This window comes from Lissotriton vulgaris, chromosome 1_1 (assembly GCF_964263255.1).
Source record: "Lissotriton vulgaris chromosome 1_1, aLisVul1.2, whole genome shotgun sequence".
Classification (NCBI taxonomy): domain Eukaryota; kingdom Metazoa; phylum Chordata; class Amphibia; order Caudata; family Salamandridae; genus Lissotriton; species Lissotriton vulgaris.
The window spans coordinates 360,312,684-360,330,483 of NC_141685.1; positions in this window are offsets into that span (position 1 = coordinate 360,312,684).

The window sequence follows — 17,800 nt, forward strand, 5'->3', positions numbered from 1 at the left end:
AGAGAGACACAGGCCCACACATTGCACTACTACAAAAAGAAACAGGAGAAGGATATGGAGAAACAGGAGCAAACCCAAAGAGAACCGCTATGTTGGTTCAACACAAATTGCAGAAGGCCGCCATTGAGGGGGCCGCGTTGGTCATGAGCATACAAATGGGATTAGTCTTGAAGGGGGCTCCACCTCAAAGCCCCAGAGCTAACCTAACTGCAATGGCAGGAATCAAGGAGGTTGGCAGCAGCATACAGTGGCAGTGGCAATGGCAGGAGAAGCAAAGAGAAATTGGAAAAAATTAGACATAAACAGACTTAATAATTGTCTGGAGGCCCAAAAGCCATCATTAGAGCATAATGTTGATCACCTCGCGGCCGTAGTACAAGAATGGCTCACAGAGGCTATCGTGGAAAACGTAGAGTAGCTATGGGTCAAATAACAAGCTGCTGACTCTATATACACCTGACAGGAATAGAATGATGAATAAAGCCACGTACTTACAAAATGTATGTGAGACAATTAAACACAAAAGAGGATATTTACTGAATGTGGAAAAATACCCATCAGTTGTCGATCGAGACCACCCTTGTCATCATCTGGGATCCTTCACACCAGGAAGGGTAGGTATTACAACCCCATTTGCATGAATTACATGATAGGTGTGTCCCAGTGAAACAGAGGCAACATAGGTGTGTGATGACAACTTTAAAGCAGTGCAAAGAATGTGAATGAAACAAAAAACTAAAATTGGGGAGAAAAGAGGAAAGAAACTTTATCGGTACCTCTCTGCTTCCAAATAAATAAAACCAGTGCAATATAGTAGTTTTAGCTAATAGCTACCATGTATATTAACAGGTCAACATGTTTCTGCAGGCTCATGGACCCTAGTAGGTATCTGCTGCTTTCATCAGGACCGGGTGATGCTTCTGCTTATTAAGTGATGAACAAAAGGATTTTTGTGATTTTTTTTAAAAAAAGGACAGATGTCACCTGGGTATCCTAGGTGTAGACATTCTCCTAATTGGCAGGAGAGAAACGCTCGACCTCACCTGGCTACGGCGTAGGTAAATAGAGCCTACCCTTCCTGGTGTGAAGGATCCCAGATGATGACAAGGGCGGTCTCGATCGACAACTGATGGGTATTTTTACAGATTCAGTAAATATCCTCTTTTGTGTTTAATTGTCTCACATACATTTTGTAAGTACGTGGCTTTATTCATCATTCTCTTCCTGTCAGGTGTATAGAGAGTCCGCAGCTTGTTATTTGACCCATAGCTACTCTACGTTTTCCACGTTGATTTGTTTAGGGGTTTTAGCTGTGTTAGGTCGGTAAACATCCCCTTGGACCCTCCCATTACCGTATTATTTATATTCATAGAGGCTATCGACATCTGTCTTCCTACCACCAGTCAAAAAAGTAATAATCATCGTCCACCGGCGCCACGGTATGATGAATCACTAAAAATAATAAAAAACAAATTGTAAGACCCTGGAAAGGAAATGGAGAAGGGACTATGCCCAATCCTCCAAACAACCTATAAAGTGGCTCTGAATAAATTCCACAAATGCTGTAAACAGGCCCGAGCCAACTTTGTGAATACAACCATTTCGAAGGCGGCAAACTGGGCTAAAACTTTGTTTAACACAGTAAAAGAACTATCAGGCTCAGAAACTTTTGTGAAGTCCCCTGCGCTGACTCAGTCCAAATATGAGGAACTAGGTCTATTCTTCATTAATAAAGTAGATCAAATCTATCAAGAGATTGTCTCAAAACAAGAGGTACAGGATACCTCAATTTGTTCTATAACACTCCTCCCTAAGATGCCATTCTACCCCGACAAGCAAGCAGGAAATTATAACGGCACAGACGGTTCCCTCAAAAACTGGCCCCATCTCACCACAGATAATTTAGCCCTACTCCTTAGCACCATCAAGTCAGGATTGCCGAAAGATCCCCTTCCGGCCACCATATTTAAGCAACTAAACAATTCAGTGTTATCTGTGATAACACATCTCCTGAACACATCTCCTGAATAAGCCATGATTCATCCTCTGCTAAAGAAGACAAATGCTGATCCTGAGGTATCCAATAATTATCATCCAATATCATTACTTCCGATATTGTCCAAAATTTTAGAAAAACACATTTATACTTACTCTATTCATTACAATAAGGCTTTAGAGCTGGTTTTTCAACTGATACCACTCTTCTGGGAGTCACGGAAGGCCTCCGCCAACACCTTGATAGGGGGTAAACAGTGGCGCTCATTCTTTTAGACTTGAGCGCCGAGTTCGACACTGTATCTCACACTGTACTCATTAATACACTGAGCTCACAGGGTATTGGTGGAGCCGCCCTTAACTGGATAAAGGCCTTCCTTTCAGATAGAACTTTTCAAGTTTTCTCTCAGTATACTTGTTCGAAAACCCAGTCTTTTGCCCATGGTGTGCCACAGGGGTCCATTCTCACCCTGCTGTTGTTCAATCTCTATGTAAGACCTCTTGCTGAGCTGGCCGAGAAATCTGGACTGTCCATTTACTCGTATGCAGACGACTCACAAATCATATTCTCACTATCAGCTCATAACAACACCTCCACCTCAGTACTTAAAACTGGTCTAAATAATATAGCAGTTTGGATGCAATCTAATTTCCTGAAACTGAACGAAGAGAAAACAGAGATACTGATACTAGGAAAGCAGAAAGATATCTGGAGCCAACAGCACTGGCCGTGCAAAATGGGTGTCCTTCCCTCTCCCTCATCGCAAGTTCGAAATTTAGTTTTGCTAATCGATGAGAACCTAAGTATGCATTCCCAGTCAGTAAAAGTCACAGCCATATGCTTTACCATCATAAAATGGCTGTGCAAAATCTGCTGGATGCTTCCAGAAACAACCAGAACAACCATAGTCAATCCCTTGATTACATCAAGGCTTGACTACAGAAATGTTCTTTATGTGGGATCAAACAAACCTGTAATCCACAGATTACAGATGGCACAAAATGCGGCAGTTAGACTGCTGTGTAGAGTTCCCAGGACATCTAGATCTCAATACATCAACGTAACCTACATTGGCTGAAAATAGAGAGTAGAGTAAAATTTAAGACCCTCATGTACATTCACAAAATTAAATCAGGAATGGCCCCCAGCTACCTCGTGCTCTGGCTAAACCCGACATACTGTCCCGGAATCTAAGATCAGCCTCTCAAGGTAGATTTGTCATCCCCAAATTCAAACTGGCCCGGATGGGGGGGAAATCATTTGCTTTCTTAGGGCCCTCATTTTGGAATTCACTCCCAGTTACGCTCCGAAATGAGACAAATTACATCACTTTCCGCAAATCACTTAAAACCTGGTTGTTTGATAAATAATCGGATTTTGACATCTTGGCTTATCTGTCTGTGCCGGGAAACCCTTTTCGGGTAGCTGTTGCGCAAGTTTTAAAAACTAACTAACTAACTAACATCAAACAATGTTACTACTGCCGCTAAATGGCCACATTGTCAACGGATGCCGGTTAAAAACGTATCAAACACAGAAGTTGATAAAGACATGGGCCAGTCCCTGAAAAAAAGCAATCACGAAACCAAATGCTGGAAAACCTGAATCAACCATACACACAACCCCAGTGAATACAGTATGCTATGGCACCACCACAACAGGGATCAGGTAATTGGGAATGTACGTGATAGCACCAGCCACAGACAGGGTACCCTGCCCAACAGAGACTGAAGCCACAACCATGACAGGGAGGGTAACTATCTGGGGAGTCAATGACTTTGCACAAACAAAGAACTCAAACATACACTAAGTCAAAACCCCCAGTAAGGAGCCATTCATACCATGCACACCCCACAAAATCACCATACCAAAACTCAAAAGAATAAACAATGAGACAATATTAGCATTACATTAAGGAAGTCAGGGCGGCTGAACGTGTTCTGTCGATCGGGTAACCTCGCTAGGGTCTGCTGTTCCAGGGTGCCTGTGGGAGCATAGGCCCCACTCTGCTGCTGATACCCAAGGGCAGGGCTGGCTGACCACACCCCAGGGGGAGGGCAGTTTGATGAGGGGGCAGGCCAACTACCCGTCCAGTCTTTAAAGCAGGCACCAAGGTCCCCAAAGCCAAGTCCAATTGGGACGGGTTCCAATAACCAGTTGTAAGAGACTCCATTCTCGGGCCTCCGGGCCGGGACCAAGAATTTATTCATGCCATGTGGTTCCAACCGCTGCATCCACAAAAGTTAAGGTCTCCAGCCAATGGAGGCCCTCTTTCAGTTCCAAAATGATGTCTGTCTTCCAATGTTGGGAGCCAGGGTTCCCATTCACTTCCACTGCATCCAACTGGTTGCGAGGCAGTGCATGGTGCAGAGTCGATCAGGAAGGTCCAAACAGCCAACTACCCCAGACAATCCTTTTCACTACATGAATCTCAATGAGTTCTTGAACTTAGACTCCGGGTTCTCCAAACAGCAATTTTTTTTCTCTCTTGTCCCTCACATTTTTAAGGGTCTGAAGGAGAGGAGGGTGCCGGGGAAGAGGGGGTCTGCAAAAGTCCATCACAGATCCATTTGAGATTATATCTTTGGAATGCTCTCACTACACCAACAGGCCTATCAGTCAGTCATCACAGCAGGCCTTGCACACACCATCCAATAGAAACAGTAAACTCCGGCTAAAACACTGAAATATCAGAAACCCACGGAGGCCACAGGATAGCTTTCCAACTACCTCCATTTTCCTGATAAGATGGATAACCAATCACAAGGGATCTAAGAAAGCACCCAATGGACCAATAAAAGGAAGCCCAAGTTAGCCCAAAAGGAAGTTTCAAGATGAGGGGCACAGTCAAGACACATGATGCAACTGGGAAGGTCACTTTGCACTCTGCATTCCGGAATTAGAGGGGTATACATGAGACCTCAAGGTACTCTTTTGCGGAATGCCCCCTCTGGTATACATCACCCCATGCATGTGTAGGTCAAAACACCAACTGCCCTGATTGCACCATATAGGTACACCTTGGAGAGAAGGGCTGGTGATGTCCTGTAACTCTAAATGGGTTAATAACACCCCAGTTCACAAGATAAGCCCCTAAAAAAATATTACACCAATTTGCCTGCCGGCTAGGAACAGAAAGGGAGGACGACTGGCATTCCATGAAAATTAAAAGTGCAACAACACCTAGAAATGAATGTGTCCCATGTACCATAATGCACTTTTTCAAAATAAGATACCCAAACTGGGGCAACCTTCAGGTGCCTCACTAAAATTGCATAAACGAATAATGAATAAGGAAAAGCATACCCCTTCAAAAGAAACAAAATCAATGTGTCCCATGTACCATAATGCAGTTTTTAAAATACGATGACCCGACTACGGCAGACTTCCAGTGCCTCACTAAATTGGCACAAATGAATAGGGAGAAATGAAGGCTTATGCAATGATGTATTGTTGTGAACTATCCAAACAAACATAGCTCTTATTTAACAGGTTGTCGACTAAACATCTAATTGCACCACCTTTTCTGCTGTCAATTCTGCGCCCTGCAGGATCTACAGTGTTTGCATTTACACCTACAATCTGTACAGTGACCTTTCTTTTTACCTCAAACCTTCATGAACTAAAGAGATTTCCAAAGTCGGAGGATCACTTCCACCTTCCCTGAATCCAGCCCTAAGTTCTACAATGCTCCATAAGTTATATATTGTTGCACTTCTATGTACCCTTTGTTTGCTGAGGGTGTGTCTGCATCCATTTGTCATCAATGCACTGCCTAGTGTAATGGACTCTACCCCAAAGCTATCACCACACTTGCGTAGGGACCTCTCCCACATCATTTACACTAACACCAAATCCAACACTAGCATTCCACATGCATACACTGCGTCCTCATACACAACATGTGGTATCAGCACATCACCGCAGTAGGCTCCAAGACAACAGCCAGGTTGTGTTATATCTGTTCAATGACAACGTATGCCATAGCACAGAATCCAATAGAGTAGTAGTGAATCTGACCCGATACCAGACCAATCCCACAGAACTGTATCTTTTGACCGAGCCTAGAAACATTCAAACAGAGGTAAATAAGATGCGCAGGGGGGGCACCATGGGGGAGGATACTGTTTGGCCCGAAACTTTCCAGAAAAGGGATTCTCAGAAGTAGAAAAATCATTGCACCAATGCATGAACATGTCTGCTACCACCTCCATCTGTGATACCAGGATGGCCATTAGCATTTCTGGTGTTGTCTTCTTAAATAACAAATGGACCCCAGACATGGAGTTCCAATGTAGGGCCATCCACCTCAATGATGCCAGAGGAAAGGAGTCTCGTAGGAGAGGGTTGAATTAAAACATATATATCAGATGTCAGGAAATCTAGGACACTGAAGTGTATAGATATACGTGCTTAGAAGGGAAGGCACAACCCTTAATGTTATGGAAATGTACACTGCATTACTTGTGTTTCAGAGCCAAAGGAACCATTCCTCTGGGAATAGAGGAGAACTGTGGTACAGAGCTGCAATTTTCAGACATGCAAAGGGGCACCTCCACGCTGATGCATTACTCCTGGCAGTGTGGCGAGTTCACTTGCACTTAACTCGTCCCTGGATGGCATGGCCTCTGCTCCCTCGTTACAATACACACCCCAGCCCTGGTCATTCCATAAGTAGATCTGTCATAGTTACATCAACACCTGCTAGAGAAGAAGAGGAATTTGTTGCATCAGGCTCGAGAGAAAAGAGCTACCGAATATTTCAGTTGCGTTCAGTACAAGAACATTCTGGATGAGTTCAGACTGTTTTCTGACACTCAGATCAATGCAGGGGGTCCATACCCTTCTTCACAGTACAGAAGAAAACAAATGCCTGCTGGTTAATGATAATCATGTGGGAGCTTCTCAAAATAATGAACAGCACTGAACTCAGCCTAAATGCAATCAAAAAAGAACTGAGAGCAATCCACCTCATGGTGATGCAATATCGATATGTGTTGGACTTAATGACCGCAATGGAGGGAGGTGTGTTCCAAGATCGGTGCATCCTGTTGCCCGCTGATACCAGGTAATGACCTATACAATGGGACTCTGACTCTTGCCATCCTAGCACAGCACCACTTACAAAGACGCAAGCATGAGAAGGTGGGTGCCCGTGAGTAGGCACAGTATATACATTGGTTTGCCTGGCTCCCAAGGTGGCTGACTGGGCTGTGCACATCACTGTTACCCATTCTCATCTTTTTATTGTTCTTGTGTGGTTTCCTACAATTGGGGGTTTTCCTGCTGTAAAAATGCTGTCCTCAAATTAGGTAGAATGCAAGTAAATAAGAAAACTGGTAGTAGTCAAGACTGAAGAACAATATGTTCCCAACAATGTGACTGTCATGAAGTATTGGTTGGATAATGTAGTTATAAATTCAACTAGTGGGGGAAATGTTGATATTGATAAAAAATTATGCTAATGTTTATGATGGTTTATTTCAAAGAAAAGGAGGACCCCACACAGACTTGTAAGGGACTGGGGGGAAGAATGTTTAAAACAAAGAAGTCCCAATTGAATGGACAGTAAAGGATATGTCCGATTTCAATATTTACTAATAGGGGTATATTGTTTAAGACAGCATGCCATCAAATGGGCGGGAAAGGCAAAGGTACAATATGGTGTGTTCAAATTATAACAGTATCACAATAGGGACAATTGTAGATTTTCATAAATTACCGACAATATTACTGGCTATAATGATAATCATCACAATACATGTTTGGTAAACTTCTGTTAAGATTTATTCATACAGTAAATTTATAATTCATTATTCAAAATCACAACATTAAAAACATATCATATTATACATTTTAATACAAATTACAGAATAATTGAATTTTATATGGCCAAGTATGTCCCCTATCGTGTACCCCAACGTTCAATGTATGTGCATGACCTCCATGCATTCTCCCTCCATGGCCGAAAATGAAGACGCATTTGCATTTGCGTCCAACGTTAACATGTCATCTACCAAGTCCTCCATGAAAGCAACATTAATTTGGTTCTTAAGCCTATGTTGCCAACGTCTTTACATGATGCACGTTTAAAGATGCACACGTTTTTCTGGCTCAGTCGAGCCAGGCCCTGAATTGAGGCTCCGAGCCTCTTCTGTCTCTGAAAGCTGCAGTTTAGGTATGCATCCCTGACCTCTACCGTACTTCCTGCCCAGCGAAGCAGTGCCCGGCTCGGCCTGGCCTGCCTGCCAAGACGGTATTTTGCCTACAGTTATCTGCTCAGCCTCCGCAAAAACACATTCCAGTCTAGTGAAATAGGTAAACATATTCCCGGCTGCAGAGCAAAGGGCCCGGCCTTCCTGTCTCCTTACAAGTAATTTACTGCACCCGTTGCCATAGTAGGCCCGTGGCCCCGCGCATTGCACGAAGACACGTATGCACCCACTAGCATTCAGTGATGAATGGCCTCTGCCCGAAAGACCTTTTGCTTCAGACAACACATCCTCCAAACACAAGATACCAGATATGTTATAGGTGCAGGTCGTTCTGACATCCCAGACACCAGACTCCTCTACTAGTGCTAAAGTCAAGTCCCCCAGCTCTCCCCAGTTACACGTCAATAACACGTCATGCTCAGTTGCGCGCGCATCCAGGGTAAAGGTTTCTGCTGACCCTGCAGAATTTCTCTATGCATCCACTCACCTATGACACTTCTGTGACGCCTCCAGCACACACCTCCGTGTACGCCCCTGTACACGCCTTCTTTTACTCCCATGTGTTCTTATCTTTCTCTTTTCACTTGTCACGCCTACTGTATTCAATGCAATTGTTCAGTTTTACTATATATAATGTGTGATGGTAATAAAATGTTGAATATCCCTTCCTGAACCTTAGTGGTGATGGAACCCGATGTCCAGTGTCTCGAGGCACTTAATTAAAGCCCGTATGACTCAGATACCACGGACTCTGCCTCTCATTTTATTGAGCTATCCTTATTGTCATTTAATGTATAGAAAATAGTCCCGGTAATTTTATTTACCACATAATCTGGCGCCCGAATAGGGACCCCTCCCCTTCCCCACGCGCCGGCGATGTAACGCAGGCCCCTGACCCCTTCTACAGCCGTGACGGACCCCTTTCTGTGCACACCTGCGGGTTTTCCTGCTAACTCCCTCAGGCCCACGGAGGAGACGGAGACTGCGGTCCAGCATCCAGACGAGGCGGTGAGGAATGCGGAGAGTCCCGACCAGAGCCCAAGCCGAGAGAGCAAGGTCCGAGGTATCCGGAGGCCCACCTGTTCCGAAGCGCATGCGTAGTGAGTAGTAACAGCCGGACGCCGTAGCAGTCCAGTCCAGTCCAGTGTCGAGTTTCCGAGGCCTTCAGTTTTGCTTCCCGGTGAGTACCGTTGTTGGGAACGCATCTAGACGGGTTCATTAATTTGTGCCCGGTCAAGACGGGTCTGGGTACACAGGCCCGGTCCAGACGTGTTCACTTAGGTGGATACGGTATGACGTGTCTCTTTATGGGACCGGTATGTCTGTACTGTTTTAGCAGTGCATCCAGTAATTCAGAATTCTAGTATTGTTTCTCGAGATTTTCAGTATTATGTTTTTCTATGTACCAGATAGTATCTGTTCGAAATGTTTTAATGTGTGTAATGTCGTGGTATGAATGATTGTTTGCAATTCATTACTGTGTTTATTGTGTTCACGTTCAAGTAAGTTCAAATATGCCGCTGTTTTCGAAATTATGTCAGATAGGAACTAGGAAAGGGATACTCGAAGAAGCAGTTCCCGTCCCGCCTAGGGACACTCCCGGACATTTTATGTACCACAAGCATGGCTTAGATGCCATACTCTACTTAGACTTATGGGTTGACTACACCAAGGATCTGGAAGAGAAGTATAGATGGCCTGTTTCAGGGACATGGGATGCCGATTGCATCATGAGAGTAGAAGAAGCATTGTGGAAAAAGAAAGCCAGACAATCCCAGAAAGAATTGTGGCGTAAAGAAGCGCATAGAAGAACAGAGAAAGAAATCAGGAAAGCAGAACTAAGTAGGGAAGCATCAGAAAAAGCCCAAGAAAAGGAATTACTAGAAGAAGGTGAACGAGTTAGAGCAGAACAATTAGACAGACAAAGAAATGCCCTTATTAAAGGCATGTATCCCCTTCTCGCCGAGGGCCTGCCTAAGGCGACCCCGGAAGTACCCTGTAACTTGCCGCCACCATTGGTCCCGACTAAGCTCCGTCATAAACAGACCGCAGCGAAAATTTTCCTTTCTTCCTACTTAGACAACACTTTCCCAGAATATGCAAATACTAATCCTCCCCCAAATGTTCAACCACACAACCCTGTTAATGGCACGATTCCCCCTACAGTTTCTCCTGCCACTGGTCCTGGCAATCCTTTTCATACACCTGTAACCCAGGACCAACCTACTTTACCTACACCTACTTTACCAGCACCAGTCCACCCTGCAAGCCCCGGTGGCTCACATCTAGGAGCCGCGGGAGGTGGTTTCTCCACCCCTCCTCAAGTAAAACGATTATCATTACGAGATTTAGCACTAGAACAAACGCCAAAGGCAACATACGCAACCCTTAGAAAGAACCTTACTGATTGTATATATGATCCAGTACCGGGTGAGGAGTCATTGGTCTTACACTCACTACGATTAAGGCGTGTTACAGATTATCTGATCACTTTACCAGGCATGAGAGAGAAATTAGACAAGATATATCACTTCATTAGAATGGGGGAGGGACCAGAAAGTATACAGGAAGCCATGGTACACAGAAAGGTGGAAACTCAACGTTTGCTTTTACAGTTCTTGATAAATTGTTTGATCAGGGAACAAGATCAACCACACAGAGAAGTAACTAAACGTATGTTAAATTGGAGTGATAACATAGCAGTCGGTAAGCATGATAAACAGACCAGTATAGAGTCAATGTACAGGAAAATCCGTAAGGAAATTCTAGAGATATGGGAGAAAGAACGTGCCAATGAGAACGAAACCGAGAAAGAGGATGAAGCCTCAGAAGACGATGATATAGCAACTGAGAACGCAGATAGAATAGCGTACGTAGATAGGGCGAGACCCTTTGACAAACCCATACGCCTAGAATGTAAGAAAAGTTTTCTTCCTCCCATACCAGAACAATGTTCTCTTGAGCATCTATTCCAAGCCACCGATAAAGTATTGAAACAACGAATAGGTTACAGTGAGCTTAGTACCATGCATGAACAGGAACTAGCCCGATCAGCCGTTCAATGGGCTAGCAATTCTACCATATATAAAGATGACATAGTAGCGCAAACATTTTTGAATCTTTCCCCAGACGAACAGCGACTAGTTGGTATGTACATGATCCAACATCTCATTACACTGTACGAAAGTCAGCATTCTGATCCAGGTCCCCTATATAATGTATTGGAAGAGTTACTCCTAAATAGATGGAGAGGCCTAGGTACCGATTTAATTAATGTCATTCTAGAACAGCGACACAAATACAGGACTTTCCTGACTCCACATTTCGTTCCTGTTCCACCCCCAGTAAGGAAAACATTTTACATAGACAGACAGAACCCCTTACGAGAAGTTCATCCCGTCCGGGCTACAGGTGGTAAGCTCGAACGAGTATTTGTTTACACCCCCTTAAAATAGAACTATTGGAAATGAAAAAACTAGTGCCCTGTCACGATAAAGATCCAGCAGGGTTTCACGGAGAATTAAAAGACATGCTCCGCATGGGAGAGTATACGTATCCCGATATCATTAAAATGTTAAAGGTACTGTTGCCAGCAGGCATTTACGAAAAACTTAAAGAAAAAGAATGGGAAGTGGGAGAGAAAAAGATTGACTGGGCAGAATTAGAAAACGAAGATAATACACGAATCCCTGGTACTGGTCTCGGGGAAAAAGCCAAAGCATTGCCCGAGTTATTAGTACAGGTCTTGCCAAGATTACTAGCCACTAAAAAGGAAGACTGGGATGCCATCTCAGCTTGTAAACAGAAACAAGACGAAGACACTAGTGATTTTTATTCCAGATTCGAGAAATGTTTCATTATTAATAGCGGCCTGAAAACAAGTAGTGAATCATACCCACATCTTTTTGTGACCAAATTAGTAGAGAATTCCTTACCACAAGTTAAAAATCGAGTTCTGAAGGTTGAGAGTACCTGGCAAGCTAATACCCCTTCCCAAATGTTACAAATGTTACAGTACCACCAGAACCGAATCAAAGAGGAGCAAGAACACGAAAAGAGACGTATGAAAGACACGAAAATGAAAGTACTAGTTGCGCAGTCTGTCCCAGCAGATAGTCAGAAGAGGGGTACGCCACCGTCCAGTCATTCTGCAGCTCCTGTAAAAGGGACATGTAATTACTGTAAACAGCCAGGTCATTATATAAATGAATGTGCCGTTCTGAAACACAATATAGCTTCAGGCAAGACGAAAGAAAGACCGCGTCCTCCTAGACAGGAACATGTTCCGCAGAACACGCAACCTCCACAGAATGCCCAACAGACAGTAGCCGTACCCCAGCCCATCGCTGCCACACAACAAGTTACACAGCAAATGTACCAGTATGCACAATCAGATTATCCAGATTATCAACAGTATTCATGAAACAGCCTAGAGAGGGAGGTTGGCTTGCCCCTTATCGAGGTTCCTGTAGATCAAGAGGGTCCCTATGTACATAGTCAGGTATTAGGGAAAGACAGAAAATTTTTGATTGACACGGGGGCAAGCAGAACTACCATCAGTCATGACGAGGTTCCAGGGGCACCCCTCTCAGGCTCAAGAAATGTTTCCCTGGGATTTTCAGGAAAGCCTATTGTTAAAGAAGTATCGAAACCAGTTTCCCTAGAAGTTGGTCCATTGTCCCGCACAACAGACTTGTTACTTACGAAATCATGTCCAGAAAACTTGCTTGGCATAAAAACATTGAAAGAACTAGGAGCAGTGATTTGTTGTTCTCCGGAAGGAGTGAGATTGTTTTTACGTGATTTTAAAGGACATTATGTGTTAAGAGATTTTGATCCGAGATTACAGAATGTACCACAGCATTTATGGGCACAAGGTCCAACTGATGTAGGTTGCATGCACATTACACCATACCGTGTCACTCTTAAACAAGGAATTGTACTACCCCGAATCCGACAATACAAGTTACCACCTGAGGCTGTAGCAGCCTTACTGAAAATTATTGACGAGCTCATTGCTCAAGGAGTGGTTGTAGAAACTGACTCCAATGTGTGTAATTCTCCTATCATCCCGATTCTTAAACGAACTGACCCTAATGCACCACCGGTCTACAGACTGGTGATCGACCTTCGAGGATTAAACAAATGCATCCACCCACCTATGACACTTCTGTGGCGCCTCCAGCACACACCTCCGTGTACGCCCCTGTACACACCTTCTTTTACGCCCATGTGTTCTTATCTTTCTCTTTTCACTTGTCACGCCTACTGTATTCAATGCAATTGTTCAGTTTTACTATATATAATGTGTGATGGTAATAAAATGTTGAATATCCCTTCCTGAACCTTAGTGGTGATGGAACCCGATGTCCAGTGTCTCGAGGCACTTAATTAAAGCCCGTATGACTCAGATACCACGGACTCTGCCTCTCATTTTATTGAGCTATCCTTATTGTCATTTAATGTATAGAAAAATAGTCCCGGTAATTTTATTTACCACATAATCTGGCGCCCGAACAGGCACATCATACCCCAGTACCCAGTGGTCCCAGACATTTCTTTCTTATTGACTGCTATTAATTCCGAAGCAGCGTTCTTTACTGTGATCGATCTCAAGAACGCCTTCTTTAGTGTCCCCATTCATCCGGAAAGCCAGTACCTTTTCGGATTCTGTTTAAATGGCCGAAGCTTCAAATTTGCACGTGCACCTCAAGGGTTCACAGAAAGCCCTAGTATTTACAGCCAAGCACTGAAACGACAACTAGACAGTATTCACATGCCTACTGACACTGCCCTACTCCAGTACGTTGATGATCTATTGATCACCGCACGAACAGAACGTGACTGCGAACGTGCATCACTGACAGTCTTGTATTTTCTGGCCGAAAAGGGGCATAAAGTATCCCCTTCGAAGCTACAATTCTGTGCCCAGCAAGTGGTTTACCTAGGACACTTGCTGTCCAAGAGGGGTAGACAGCTGACACCTGACCGTATCCAGTTAATTGCACATCTGCCACAACCCAAGACACAAAAGGAGGTACGGGCCTTCATTGGCCTCACTTCTTAATGCAGACAATGGATTCCCCAGTATGCCTATCTAGCCAAGCCACTCATACAGTTGACAACACAGGAGGGAACTACTACGACTGTCCTCCCTTGGACTCAGGAACATACACTTGCTTTTGACGAATTGAAGAAAGCACTATGTCAAGCACCTGTTTTAGCGACACCATGTTACAGCAAACCTTTTACACTTTTTGTCACTGAACGCGATGGCACAGCATTATCTGTTCTCACACAAGATCAAGCAGGAAAACACAAGCCTTGTGCTTATTTTTCTAGTACATTGGATCCAGTAGCCCAGGCTTTGCCTGCGTGCCTAAAATCAGTTGCAGCAACAGCTCTAGCTATCAGACAAAGTGATTCCATAGTGTTAGGACACCCCCTGACAGTACAGGTTCCACACTCCGTGGAAGTTCTCTTAAACAGGACACAGACTCAGCACTTGACCATAGCACGATTGACAGGATATGAACTGACACTGTTTCAGCCACACATAGAGATTAGACGTTGCAACATATTAAACCCTGCTACACTGTTACCCTCGATTACAGCAGACCTTACACCACATGACTGTGTGGAAGTCATTAACACCATGACGAAGCCAAGACAAGACTTGACAGACATTGCGTTAACCGACCCAGACCTGACACTTTATGTGGATGGTTCATGTATGAGAACAAGTACAGGAGAGTTAGTGGCCGCATATGCAGTGACCACTGAAACTGAAGTCATAGAAACACATCGCATTGACACCCTGTCTGCCCAAGCAGCAGAGCTCGTCGCTCTGACCCAAGCCTGCATACGAGCCAAGAACCTGAAAGTAAACATATATACAGACTCACAGTATGCATTCGGAGTCGTTCACGACTTCGGAGTCCTCTGGCAAGAGAGAGGTTTCCTGACCTCCCATGGAGCCAAGATACAGCATGGTCCCCTCATTCAAGCTCTGTTAGAAGCAATACATTTGCCTACAGCCATTGCCATCATGAAGTGCAAAGCACATACGAAAGTTACTGACACCATTTCCCAGGGTAACGACCTGGCAGATCGAACAGCCAAGCTTACAGCTCAGACTCATACAGACATTCCAGCTGACACGACAAAGACCGAAGTACCCTTACTGACGAATTGCATGACAGTCAGGGATCCCACACAAGATGTAATCGACATACAGACACATGCTACTCCAGACGAAATTAAGAAATGGACTGAACAAGGAGGGGTCCAGACAGATCAGGGATGGATGACAAAGGGGAAAGCCACATGGTTTCTCCCCGACTCTATGGTTCAAGTTATCATTAATACAGCACATAGTCCAGCACACTTAAGAGAAAAAGCCATGTTAGGCAGCATTCAGAACCTTTGGTTCAACAAACATTTACGTGCAGCAGCAAAACAGAAGGTACGTACCTGTATGATCTGTTGTCAGTTCAATCCAGGCAAAGGCATTCCCGTGGAACAAGGTGGATTTCATCCTCCTGACCATCCTTTTGAAGTCCTCCAGATGGATTATATCCAGATGGATCGATGTCGAGGATTTAAGTACAAAAAATCAAGAAAGACTAGCTAGGTTTATGCAGGTTAGACTCAGTGGAGTACGTATGTCACGGGAAACCAGTGGGTTTCTTTAAAAAGCCCTCACCCACCAACCTAGTTGGTGGCATGCTTCATCATCGGGCCCACCACAGTGGCACCTAGCGTGCCCCGGGTGTGCTTCGACGCCAGATTACTGCGGAGCTGGTATAATTGCTGAGTGTGCAATGTGGTGAGTGTGAAGGTGAAACTTAAAAAACCATACAGAAATCCCAGCACCCGAGGGTAGAAAATATTTTAATAAAACTGGGTATCTGTTGGTACGTTAAAAGGCAAGTAGACACGTCCACAGGACACTGGAGGTCATAATCCATACTCCAACGTGTCTACTTGCCTTTTAACGTACCAACAGATACCCAGTTTTATTAAAATATTTTCTACCCTCGGGTGCTGGGATTTCTGTTTGGTTTTTTAAGTTTCACCTTCACACTCACCACATTGCACACTCAGCAATTATACCAGCTCCGCAGTAATCTGGCGTCGAAGCACACCCGGGGCACGCTAGGTGCCACTGTGGTGGGCCCGATGATGAAGCATGCCACCAACTAGGTTGGTGGGTGAGGGCTTTTTAAAGAAACCCACTGGTTTCCCGTGACATACGTACTCCACTGAGTCTAACCTGCATAAACCTAGCTAGTCTTTCTTGATTTTTTGACATATAAAAGCGGGGATTCAGACTAGCTTACCTAGTCCTCCCTCTCTCCTTTGATTTAGTGATGTGAGGATTTAAGTACGTCCTCGTAGTTGTATGCGCCCTATCCAGATGGACAGAAGCGTATCCAGTCCCAGATTACACTGCTGTGACCACTGCCAAGCAGTTGGTCCGTGAATTTTTCCCGCGATACGGTTTGCCCCGTGTCGTGTACTCAGATAATGGACAGCCATTCTCGTCCGAGCTCATGAAACAGGTATCACTCCTGTTAGGATACCAGTGGAAATTCCACTGCGTACGACACCCCGAAGCAGCTGGTCTCGTCGAGAGACACAATCAGACTCTGAAAACGCGGTTAGCCAAGGTCTGTGCAGAAAACGGTGTAGATTGGATGGTAGCCCTGCCGGTTGCCCTCTTTTACATGAGTATGGTAGCTCATTCCAGAACCGGACTGTCTCCTTATGAGATTGTCTTCGGTCGTCCCCCAAATATGTGGGGTACGCCTATGCCGCGTAAAATAACAGATGTCGATAGTAATATGCTGACAGATTACCTGGCTTCCTTGATGTCTGCACTACTCTCTTGTCGTTCACAGGTCGCGGCTGCCTTCCCGGACAACACCCAAGTGAAACCGCATGAAATCGTTCCGGGGGACTTTGTTTGGATACGTAATTTTGATCGCTCAAGCCCTCTGGAGCCCAGGTGGAGGGAACCGAAACTGGTGTTGATGACCACGAGGACCGCAGTGAAGGTGGAGAGATGAAAAGGCTGGCTCCATTCCAGCCACATCAAGCGTTTTCATGGACTGTGTCCAGAGACATTTCCCAAGGACTGTCCCGTTTCAGATACTGACACTAAACTCCCTCTGTTAGAGAAAACTCCGCAGCAGGAGTACAAAGCTAAACTAAGGTCTAGTAAGTCAGACAGCGTTTAATTGTTTAAGTCCCCCTCGGGTGAAGCGGTTAGACAGGTTTCTGACATGTATAAGATAGACCCAAATAGTGAGAGAGATAGACAGAAAGTCAAGAAAATGAAATACTGTAAAAATTTACGAAGCAGATGCATCATTACATTGCTTTTTATGTTTTTTCTGAGTCTTACGATCATATGTATAAGCTGGACGTTACACGTTTTCTTTCCTCCTCTTGGTTCACATGTACATACTTCTCTCAATGATACCGTAGAGCACACATTCAGTGACCTGCCCCCTCACGAACTATCCTATTGCCTTGCACTGCGCAACAACACTTTTATCCGTATGTTACACCATTCTCACCAGAC